The following is a 12,487-nucleotide window of genomic DNA, read 5'->3' as shown; positions in this document are numbered from 1 at the left end:
AGATTTTTATGTTGTATTTTTTTCATTAAAATTCGGTGGTCGCGTCCCCAAACCCCCTATTTGGTTCGGTGTTCTGAAATGTACACGGTTGCATGCTATGATGTCTTAGCTGCAAACCAAAACTTATCCGAAGTAGATTGCTATCAAAGTAGCCGAGTTATAACAATTTTCCTCCAAACATGCAAATTACCTATTTTTCGTAAAAAAAAAAAAATTCACATTTTGGCTTATTATTCAACTTGTATGGCACCCAAGAACATAAAACATGTTTCATTCTCTTGAGAAATGTCCATTCTTTGGAAAGAATACTAAAGTTCGCGCCTTCTCCCCAAAATAGTGGGAGAAGAGGGGGCAAACTCCAGATTTTTGTTTTTTCCATTAGAATTCGGGGGACGTGCCCCCCCCCCCCCAAGCCCACCTTCCTCGGTCCGGTGTTCTGAATTGTACACGGTTGCATGCTATGATGTTTTAGCTGCAAACCAAAACTTATCCGAAGTAGATTGCTCCCAAAGTACCCGAGTTATAACAATTTTCCTCCAAACATGCAAATTACCCATTTTTCGTAAAAAAAATAAATTTAAAAAAATCACATTTTGGCATATTATTCAACTTGTATGGTACCAACATGAAACATGTTGCATTCTCTTGATAAATGTCCATTCTTTGAAAAGAATACTAAAGTTCGCGCCTTCTTCCCAAATAGCGGGAGAAGAGGGGGTAAACTCCAGATGTTTATGTTTTTCTTTTCATTGAAATTCGGTAGTCGCTCCGCCCAACCTCCCCCCCCCCCCATCCTCCCTCGGTTCGGTGTTCCTAGTTGTACACGGTTGCATGCTCCGATGTTTTAGCTGCAAAACAAAACTTATCCGAAGTAGATTGCTCCCATAGTGCCCAAGTTATAACAATTCTCCTCCAAAAATGCAAATTACCTATTTTTCGTAAAAAACAGTTTTACATCTTGGCTTATTATTCAACTTGCATGGCACCCAAGAACATAAAACATGTTTCATTCCCTTGAGAAATGTCCCTTCTTTGAAAAGAATGTAGCAAACTCCAGATTGTTGTTTTTTCCATTGAAATTTGAGGGTCGCACCCCCCCCCCCTCCCCAATCCCGCCTTCCTTGGTTCGGCGTTCTGAATTGTACATGTTTGCATGCTATGATGTTTTAGCTGCAAAACAAAACATATCCGAAGTAGATTGCTCCCTTAGTGCCCGAGTTATAACAATTTTCCTCCAAAAATCCAAATTACCTATTTATGTTTCGTAAAAAAAATATTCACATTTTGGCTTATTATTCAACTTGTATGGCACCCAAGAACATAAAGCATGTTTCATTATCTTGAGAAATGTCCATTCTTTGAAAAGAATACTAACGTTCGCGCCTTCTCCCCAAAATAGTGGGAGAAGAGGGGGCAAACTCCAGATTTTTGTTTTTTCCATTATAATTCGGGGGACGTTCCCCCCCCCCCCCAAGCCCACCTTCCTCGGTCCGGTGTTCTGAATTGTACACGGTTGCATGCTATGATGTTTTAGCTGCAAACCAAAACTTATCTGAAGTAGATTGCTCCCAAAGTACCCGAGTTATAACAATTTTCCTCCAAACATGCAAATTACCCATTTTTCGTAAAAAAAATAAATAAAAAAATCACATTTTGGCATATTATTCAACTTGTATGGCACCAAAGAACATGAAACATGTTGCATTCTCTTGATAAATGTCCATTCTTTGAAAAGAATATTAAAGTTCGCGCCTTCTTCCCAAATAGCGGGAGAAGAGGGGGTAAACTCCAGATTTTTTTGTTTTTTTTTTTCAATGAAATTCGGTAGTCGCTCCCCCAACCCACCCACCCCCCCCCCTCCCTCGGTTCGGTGTTCTGAGTTGTACACGGTTGCATGCTCTGATGTTTTAGCTGCAAAACAAAAGTTATCCGCAGTAGATTGCTCCCATAGTGCCCGAGTTTTAACAATTTTCGTCAAAAGAGTGTTCGAAGACAATGAAGACGAAATTCCCTGACATTTCCCTGACTTTTTTTGACACCTCAAATTCCCTGACTTTTCCCGGTTTTCCAGGTCTGTCGCCACCCTGTAATATAATACCTTCCAGCCAGCTCTTTTATATTGTTTTCCTTAGACACTCAATAATGACAATTTAAAGAAAAAAAAATCTGCAGCACATTCATTGTTTTTCAAATAAAAATAGAGGGTTAGGTCAGCAGGCATATTTTTAAAAAAATTCGAAAATTATGACTTCTTTCTTCTTTGAATTCCTTATTTCAAAGTTTTTTCCAAAAGTTGGGTATGTGGTGCTTCCCTGCAAATTTCAAGACAATCGCCAAGAGGGTCGGAGCTGCAGATAATAATTTTTCACAACTGTATTCAGTAACAGTGATACACGTCTTTACTTATATTACGTTGTACATATTTATTATTTTTCCCCAAGAAATGTAACAATTTTCAATGTCTTAACACATTCCCACCCAGAAACGACTCACAGCATCAATTTTTTTTCAGTTTATTTGTCACTTTCTCTCCCCCCCCCCCCCCCCATGTTGATTGGCGAATGAAAAGGAGTGCACCACGTGACTTTGGGGGAGGTCCAATGCGGTACCTGAAACCATGTCGGGGGGAGGCTACAAATTACCCAACATGTTTGGATCCTTAGAGGACCAATTGGGGGGAGGGGGGTCATCAGTAGGAACCCCAACAGGTCAAGTTCCTATCCACCAGGCTGAAAAAGTCTATGAAAAGGTGCCACTTTCAGCCTCCAGGGCGTCATTTTCAAAAACTCGAAAATTTAACACATTTTTTAGGTAAGTTTGGATTCAGAAAATACTTGGGTGGCAATTTAAATGCCCCTCCCAGAGCTGGGCGTGAATGTGTTAACATGATTGAATGGTCATAATAGTGTTACGTACTAATGTTTTTATTCAGTTTATTGTGGCCAAAGCGAGTTCTCAAATGTGAATTATTCTTCTTTCTTTAACATCATTATTGGGGTAGATATACAAGGTGAGTCAAAAGTCAGGAACCATAGGAGTAATGGATTAATCGTACGTCAGTGGCTGGATGATCAGTTTCTGGGGAGGTGGATAGGACGGCAAGGCCCTGTTGTATGGCCACGAGGTCCCCTGGCCTCACACCATTGGATTATACTACCTATGGGGTCACCTGAAGGCAACCTGCACCATCTGCAAGGGAGGATAACGCAAATACCGCCTGTGACAATCCTCAGTGTCCTGAAGAACTGGGAGTGTTAACTGAACATGTGCCTTGTTGAAGGGGGTCAACATATTGAGCATATCATACACACAATATACGATGAAGTGAATAACACTATGGTTCCTGACTTTTAACACCCTGTATATTTTATTTCCCATGAAGTCTCGCCCCTCTATGAAAATAGTTGTCCTGCTATGATTTACTTTCTACATTATGGCACATGTGAAAATTGCACCTGAAAAGGTCCCTTACAGAACAGGCTATCATAAGGTAATGGTTAACTCAACAATGAATATATGTCATATCAAACAGAGGCTTCCGAAACCAGTTCCGTTTCTACCTTTGTTATTCCAGTTATTACTCATGCATCTGATATTGGCTTTCTCATCTCATATGTTTAATAGTTGAGTTCATATTTTCCACATATTCTAAATCTGAACCAGTGTTAGTTCCCCTGCTCCTTTGATTCAACAACTGCTGCTCATTATGACAGAGTATTTGTACTCTTTGAAATATCAACGTTAATTAGAAAAAAAATACATAATTAGATGTATGAAAGCAGTGCATGCACACTCAAAGTATAGACTACATGTAAAATAATGTCAAATACTTTCAGATCTGTCATAAAAATGCATATAGAAGAACAACTGCATTTTCACAGAGGTATGGTTCTTGGAAATTATCCCAAACACAAACAATTATGCAAAAGATAAAGAGATTCAATTAATGACTACTTCATTTTTATTCTCTCTAAAATTCAATCCTTCATATGTCACACAATTGTCTTTGGGTCATTCCATACCAAGTCAACACACTTTTCCACATCATAATGTAATTTAATTGATTGATTGATTTGTATTATGGGCACTTCAGCATGTAGGCTATTTCAGCCCGTCACGTTATATGCAGTTAAGCCCCTTAAATAAAACTAAATGGAGGGCAGGCACCTAAAAAAGAAAGCAAATGTCTCTGTACAGCAGAGGCTATAAAGGGACACAACATAGGACAAACACAGTCCTACAGAGGATTATCCTGGCCATAGCACCAGATGCCAGAGCCTCGTTAGCCTGCAAGCACCAGTTACTGGGGTGTACTACGTGGAAGTGAGGTTGACTGTTGGGTGCCTTGCTACAAGGTTCCCCTTACATGCCCCTAATGTAATTTAGTATACTGAACGACACCATTTATATGAGGAAAACATCCACATCTCAAGTTAGCTTTTGAAGTTGCATGCCCTTCAAGGAGACAAATTTAACCAAGAAACATGGAAACAGCATTTATTAATATTACATTAAGTTCAAGTAATTCATCTATAGACCTGGGACTTGACATGATATGCAATACAAGTGTGTTTGTGACCAAAAAATAAAAATAAAAGTATAATACAGTCTCTTCTGCTCTTTTTTCATTCTCCAAAAACTGTTCATAATGTTTTTACTTAATCACTAGAGTGTAAATTCAGGACATAATGGGATAATTTGTTATATGACATAAATTTTGAGTATTTTGTTCATTTGAGTTTGATTTTTAAATCCACTTTATGCACAGAAAGGTTAATCAGGATGGGACCTACAGTTTAAAGTGGGATATGAACCATTATGTGCCTCCACTGGGTATCAAACACAGGACCCCTTGAATACAAGGCACTGGCATTACCATTATGCCACAGGGGAGGCATACGTGTTTTGTTGAAAATTGCACTGAAAACATATTTTATTTTTCTATGAATCCGGTCATAGAACTTACAAAAATGACTCAGAATTTGTCATGCTGACCACACGTCACCCCGTAACTGGTTCGATGATCTCACGTCTCTGGAGAGACACTGCACAGGGATCCACTTGACACTTTAGCACCAGTCCTGATTAGCCTATCTGTGCATAAAGTGAACTTACAACATGAATCCAAACTCACACCTCTGGAGGAAGTGAGGCTGACATTCAGTAGGTAGGATTGCATATAGCAGAGTGCCACGAGGGCACATTTAGGGGGTGTGGGGGTAGGGCCCCACACATTCTCGATCTCAGCTATGTGATCAGCAGCTGCCTTTATCCCACAGGTACCCATTGTGATGCTTTAATAATTTTTCTGCACAGAAGTATCTACCCAATTTCAACACAACTTGGTACAATTCTAGGAATAAACCACTGCTACATACTACATGTGGTAGCCATACGGGTGCCAAATATGAATTCTTCTGTAACATTTTGATTTACTTCTTTTTTTTAACACTTTCATTGTTAAGAGTTTCACTTCCACTAAGAGTCCCACCATTCTGGGGGGGGGGGGGGGTAGTTCAAAACCAAATGATACAGTAGCCAAAGATTTTGAGAACCTTTCATCATACAATGATACACATAAACTCAATTAATTTCACCAAAATCTGAGAATTTGTGTTGATTTGGTGTGGAATCATCCCTTTACTAACAATGTGCTTTCATGTTGATATCACTAGGAAAGCGGACAGGATTATTTTTGCACTTAAATAAACTACTGAAAATTTCTGACAATTACAATGTTGATTAAAATTGGGCACAAATCCAGGACACAATTAACTACAATCAAAGAAAGTAATAAGTACTTACCACTGTATTCTGGTTTCATTAATGCCAACTTTTATTAAATTACAAACGTTCACATGCATTTAATCTAATTAAGCTTATGTAACCAATGTTCTGTATACTTAGAGAGAGTTAACTTACAATTACACTGTTGTATTGTATCATGGTTCGATTGCATAACAAACTTTGCATTTGTAGTTGGAATGCATTTAGAATACTGGAAATGGTTGTGGAAGTAAATTTGAAGGTCAGTGTGTTTCTCATGCAATAGATGAAGAAACGTATAGATATACTAAGACAATTGAACTATCAATCCTAGCCTACTTAAAACATAAAATAATAGCACCGTAAGAACATAGGGGCATAATTAGTATAATGCAAAGAGCACAGAACCTGACCAACATTACACATCAGTAAGTAATGAAAATAAAACCTTATCAGTTTGCTTATAGGCACGTGTAGAATTTGTTGTCATGTAGAGAGCAAACCTGTAAATGACATCACAGTTCACAATCATAACCTACACCTAATAAACATTGAAGATAGGAATGTGCACATTCACAATCATGGAGAGGAAGTCCTATGATTATTTTATATGTACATTTTTCGCATCTATTTCCACAAGCATATACATCCCACCCAAAACATACAAGACAGCACATTTTATGGTGCTTTATTCAGACCACATGTTGCATTTCAATTATAATTATGTTCAAGCCACAGTTATATTCAAAACACAAGGACCTTTGGCTCCATCGACGTTGTGTAAATACACAAGATTACTACACTTGAGCGATGCTCAAGCTGCACAACACCACAAGCAAATGAATATTCTTCATAGTGAAAATTAGGAAGACAATGAATTAAAAACAGTTTATTTCTATGGCTACTATATGTGTGTCCAGTGTAATATGTGCCCAGTGTATCTGTGTGCTGTCCTTCATTCTCGCTGCATAAAATTATGAGACATTTTTCACAACATGGCAGGGGTTATTTTTCCAAACGCCGCTTTAACAGCTGTCCTCAACTCATCATTGGAATTATAATGTTGTTTTGACACAATGTCCTTTATGTATCCCCCGAGAGAGTTATCACACGTTGTCAAGTTCGGACTTCTTGCAGGCCATTGCAAAGGCACCGGGGATAATATTATGCACAACAGAACACAGAAAACTCTATACACTAGATACATAAGATATATGAATGGGTAGGGACTTACGGGCCACCCTGTAGAAAGAGTTGCATTACCAAAATATACGACTTAACGGTTTGTAAATGTACGGCTTTCATACGGAACATGCCTGGGATAGGTGTGTAGTGGTTAAAAGGATATTTTGTGACATATAGTTGGTTGGTAGCGTTAAGGAAGGATTGGGGGAGGGGGGGTTGAAAGCACATGTGGCAACTCCATCGAGAAGAAGCTTAAAGTGTAAACATGTTCTGACCATATTGGGAACCAATGCATCAACGAAGTGCTGTTTTTTGCGAGACAAATTTGTGAATTTAGTTCTCTGAAACTTTGATATTTCATACTCACAAATATACATGCAACCTCACTTTCATGAAAATTCGAGTTAGGCCATTGCGCTCTGAAAAAGTTCTAACATAACTCAAATGGGTAACAGTTCCGTATATCGGAAACATGTTACAATCTGATATTTTGTGTTTCGCATGGTTCGTACTTACCAATTGTGTATTGCGGAACATAGTTCAAGGTGCCATTATGCTTTCTACACGAAAACAAACACAATTTGTCACATACAGAGTGATTTTTTGGTAAATTTCTCGTATTGGACAAACGGATTTCTTCAAATTTACAGGAGAAATTACTTACCAAATCAGTTTCTTTATACTTGTGGAAGTTCGGGGAAGTGTTTTCTCGCATCGTTCATTGAATTTTGCCGGTATATTATCTAATTTTCGATATAAATGTGTGACTGATGCACGTAACCTGTGTGTGATGATGTAATCCCAGTCAGTGTTTACAAACACATGTTTTTGTAACTGAAGAAGGTACGTTTCCGCAAATTGTTTGTGGGGCTATGTGTCAATGGTTCGTGGGGCTATGCGAGAATGGTGAGTGGGGCTACGCATATTTTTAACTATTGTAACCTATACGTGACCCTACCTAACCTAACCTTACCGGAAATGGTTCGTGGGGCTATGTATCAATGGTTCGTGAGCTATGCGTCAATGGTTTGTGGGGCTACGTAGGTATTTTTGGGTGCAGTGGGGTGGAAACACTGCATGCCGAGTACGGTAGTGAAACTGTGATCGCCATTTTGCATGTTACCGAAGGCAAAAAGAAACTAAGAAAACTTACTCGATCGATATGTCGCAAATTGAGCCACCTTCAGCTATGTTTCTCAATGCAGAATATTCAAATTAAATGAACTAGCAAATTTCAGCTGCTTGTCCGATACGAGAAATTTACAGATTTTTTTATTCCTTTCTTCGCTTCCTTAACACACAATATGGCGGGCACATCTTGACTCACGTTGTGGTTATGCAGTGTTTCCAACCCTATTTACCGAAAAATGCCTACTATTGTGTTAGTCACCGGTGAAAATTGTACATTATGCACGGGTAGCTGACGGATAGGGCTCGGGTACCCTTTTCTACACCCTCGATTTTTCGCACATTTCAAATATTCTCGTTACAAAAATTAGTTCTTCATAATAAACGATGTTTCTAAATAGCGCGGAAAGTAATTTTTTACATCTACGTGCTACGAAACTTACGTTTTTTATGAAATTAAAATTCCCTGTGTAACGTCAAAAAGGTTTTTCACAACTTTATGAAAAATAGAAGTTAAAATGTTCTTGGTGGATGTCCTCCTGCACACTTATATCCCAGACTCTCTCTCTCTCTCTCTCTCTCTCTATTTCACTAAAACACACACACACACATACAAAAGAAAGCTCCTTACCTTTTGAGAAAATGGTAGATGTATGAATGTACTGTTGATACCAATGCTCATTGTGCACTCTTATCCTATCCACACTTGTCACACACAAATTAAAATTCCCTGTGTAACGTCAAAAAGGTTTTTCACAACTTTATGATGGCGAATGATGCATTCATGTCACAGGCGCAAGTCTGAAGATTTCGGATCATCGATTTATGTCACAGGCGCATGTCTGATTTTTTTCTTTTTTTTCTTATGATTGACTTGTGCAATAGGAACATTTGCGATTGCGATATGTTCTTTGTGTGATATATTGGCGGATTGGACATTTCAGACATTAGATTTCATTTATGCGACTTCAGAAATTGGAAATAAAAATATTTTTTTAGCAACTGCATGCCGTATAGGGGAGGGTTGCTTTTTCTAAATGACTTGTTGGATGGGATAATTTGCGACTTCTAATTTTTATGATGGGAAGGGAGTGGAGGTTGGTATTCTGTGGAAAAGGACAACAACGACTTTCAACGTAGGAGTTACTTCATTTTTGGACTTACAACGAACCATTTGCGCTAGCCCCACGAACCATTGGCGCTAGCCCCACGAACCATTGGCGCTAGCCCCACGAACCATTGGTGCTAGCCCCACGAACCATTGGTGCTAGTCCCACGAACCATTGGCGCTAGCCCCACGAATCATTGGCGCTAGCCCCAAGAACCATTGGTGCTAGCCCCACGAACCATTGTCGCTAGCCCCACGAACCATTGGCGCTAGCCCCACGAACCATTTACGCTAGCCCCACGAACCATTGGCGCTAGCCCCACGAACCATTGACGCGTGGATAGGTTAGTTCAGTTAGGTTGAGATCGATAGTTAAAATTTGGTGTCGTGTTAGTATCACGATCTAGAAATTGGAAATAATTGCGAACCATTGGCGCTAGCCCCACGAACCATTGGCGCGTGGATAGGTTAGTTCAGTTAGGTTGAGATACATAGTTAAAATTTGGTGTCGGGCGAAGCAGATACGTAAGTACGAATGTCAAAAATTGACGAAACGAAAAAATTAGAGGTGACCGAAGGATAGTAAATTTTTACCGCAACTTTAAACGGCTGTACAGTCGTAATTACTTCTTTCCGCGCTCCAATTTTTTTTATTCACAAATGGGATCACATAACCTACGTAATGAAAAAAAAATAATTTCAAAATTCGAGGGTGTAGAATAGGGTACCCGACCCACGGATAGCCCCACGAACCATTTCCCATAAAGTTAGATTACGCAAGCATAGTGGGAAAAAAGGGGTTGGAAACACTGACAGGGGCTTACGTCATCAAATGTACGCAGCATTCTTTATTTATTTGCGTGGGCGAGGTTCAGCTTCGCGAAAGCAATGGCAATTGTGCGTCGGTGAGTTATTTCTCTTAAAAAATACATGATTTCCCGGTCAAATAGATTCCACGATGAAAGAAAATACCTCGACGAACGTTGGAAAGCTTGTAGAAACTCATTTCCGTAAGTAGTTTGTATTTCCGATATACGGAACTGTTACCCTCACACGTTCACACTTTAGTATTCAGCCTGTTGGCATATTTACAATGAAACAATTCCGAGAATGTTCAAGTAAGTCCAGATATTGAAATAATGCAAATAAATACCGTGATTCCAGTTAAACTTGCCTGAAGGTTTCACATTCACACACAGATTATAAGCAAGTCAAAGCCGAAGGTCGAAGAGTGTTGCCACAATCTGTAAGCACAATTTCAATTTGCGAGGGGTAAAATTTCCCTTTTTCGCCCATTTTTTCCCTTCATCTAAAGAATTAATAATAATAAATATTATCTTTGACCGATATTCATACGTATGTATAAAATATTAAACAATTTCGAATCCCGGCTTGGGCATGGCTTTTTGAGTGCCAATTCATAAATTTTAGGGGTGTGCGAGATCCCGAGCAGTCGGGAAATAACGAATGATAATTTTAAAGAGTCGTTAAATCTCAACGTTTTCTGCATTGTAAGTGTCTGGAAATCATCGGAAAAAGTTAGTTTCTTTCCAGAAATGCAAAAACAATCACTTAAGGTGAAAATGACGTGTAGAATTCGAGATTTCCAGAGCTTCTGGAAATTTCGAACATTTCCCGTCCCGAAAAATTCCCGACTTTGTCGAGAAATTGAGATTTTTTCCCTTCCCGAATGTCGAGATTTAAAAAAATTGTCCCGTCCCGACAATGGACATTTCCACTCAATATTCTTTATAACAATTTTAAATACTACACCCTGAAAAAATGACCCCTGCAAGTTCTCGCGTTTCTCTGCGTCCAGTTTAAGGCAGAAACGAGCAGTGGCGCAGGAACGTTTTTCATTTGGGGGGTACAAAATTCAGCCTGCCATATATATATATATATATATATATATATATATATATATATATATATATATATATATATATATATATGCAATCAAGTGTCGCAATAATAATAATTAGGATAATTATATTTAATTAAATTAATATATTAATTAATTAAATATGTACATTAATTAATATTGTATTGTTATTATTACATGAATAGGTAAAATATAATAAAATAATAGAAACATAACAGCAAGTATTCATTATCTAGCGTACGTGTAGTTAAGATCACCAAGATTTGCACAAAAACAACTGCCCTGGCAAGGAATTTAATGTCAGATAGAAAAAGAATTGAATATTTATTGAATAACAAAAAAAGGAGTTAGATCCAATTAACTAAAAGTAAAGTTCCTGATTAATATTTTATGGATATTATCATTAGTAGTGTGCATAAATCTTTGGAATCCTTCAAAGCCGTATGAGCCAAATTCCTTGCCTTCCAATAAGTTCAGCGGAGAAAACCATCGATTATACAGGGTGCAGCAGAAATAACTCCGGATTTCATTCATGAATAACAAAGCAACGATAGATGTTATGCAAAATTTTATTTCACAGTTGGAAAGAACAAGGATTACCATTTTGTTTCCCATATGTACCGAGACAACTCCATGAACGCCCCTACTTTTTTGAGGAAGACGGCACGCAGTTAATGTAACGTCTGACCGTTATGTATGGTGTTACGCAACTCCCTGCAGCCGCAATCGAACGAACGTGGCAAATTGCCTGTGTGGTTCCAACCTGATGGTGGGACAGCACACACAACATGCGTATCGATGAACGTGCTACGTGAAATGTTTCCAGAACGTCTGATCTCACTTCGAGGTGACATTCCATGGCCAACTCGTTCCCCCCGAGCTCGCACCCTGCGACTTCTTTCTGTGGGAGTACCTGGAGGCTAACGTTTAAGAAGGAAGGCCGAGGACAGCCAATGATCTGAAAGATGGTATCTGACAGGAAAGAGCGGCAATACCTACCAGACATGACTAGTAGGGTAATGCAGAACTTCAGGGCGAGACTTCAGAAATGCGTACACTGTGCAGATCGGCATTTGGAGGATATCATTTTAAAACAAAGTCAACTATGTCACACAAAATGGTGACTTGTGGCAATTTTGACAAAAAATAATTGGAACATTTTGTTCTTTGGAAATGTGCAATAAAATGGTAAACCTTATTCTTTCCAACTGTGCAATAAAGTTTTGCATAACATCTATCGTTGCTTTGTTATTCACAAATGAAATCCGGGAGATACTTATTTCTGCCGCACCCTAACTTTAAATTGTTACGCTGTTCAAGCATGGTATTGGCATTGATGGAAATTGAGTATAACAAATGCTAAACAATTATATTTTGATAAATTACTTTTACTACTTTGTAAGTCTTTCGGGGGGAAG

General features: G+C 38.6%; 1 protein-coding gene across 3 annotated transcripts in view; it reads right to left on the bottom strand.

The window, feature by feature from the left end:
- LOC146004622 (uncharacterized) overlaps window positions 1–10,409 on the bottom strand; it is a 106,306-nt gene extending 95,897 nt beyond the window's left edge. Inside the window, exon 1 of one of the 3 annotated variants that reach the window (XM_083143508.1) lies at window positions 10,362–10,409. The gene's annotated coding sequence lies outside the window, so the exon portion shown is untranslated. The other 2 variants (XM_083143507.1, XM_083143509.1) reach the window with 2 other exon arrangements.
- Window positions 10,410–12,487: the final 2,078 nt, after the last annotated feature.

This window comes from Lepisma saccharinum, chromosome 22, assembly GCF_977018435.1.
Source record: "Lepisma saccharinum chromosome 22, izLepSacc3.1, whole genome shotgun sequence".
Lineage (NCBI taxonomy): Eukaryota > Metazoa > Arthropoda > Insecta > Zygentoma > Lepismatidae > Lepisma > Lepisma saccharinum.
This window is presented reverse-complemented; position numbering and strand designations above follow the sequence as displayed.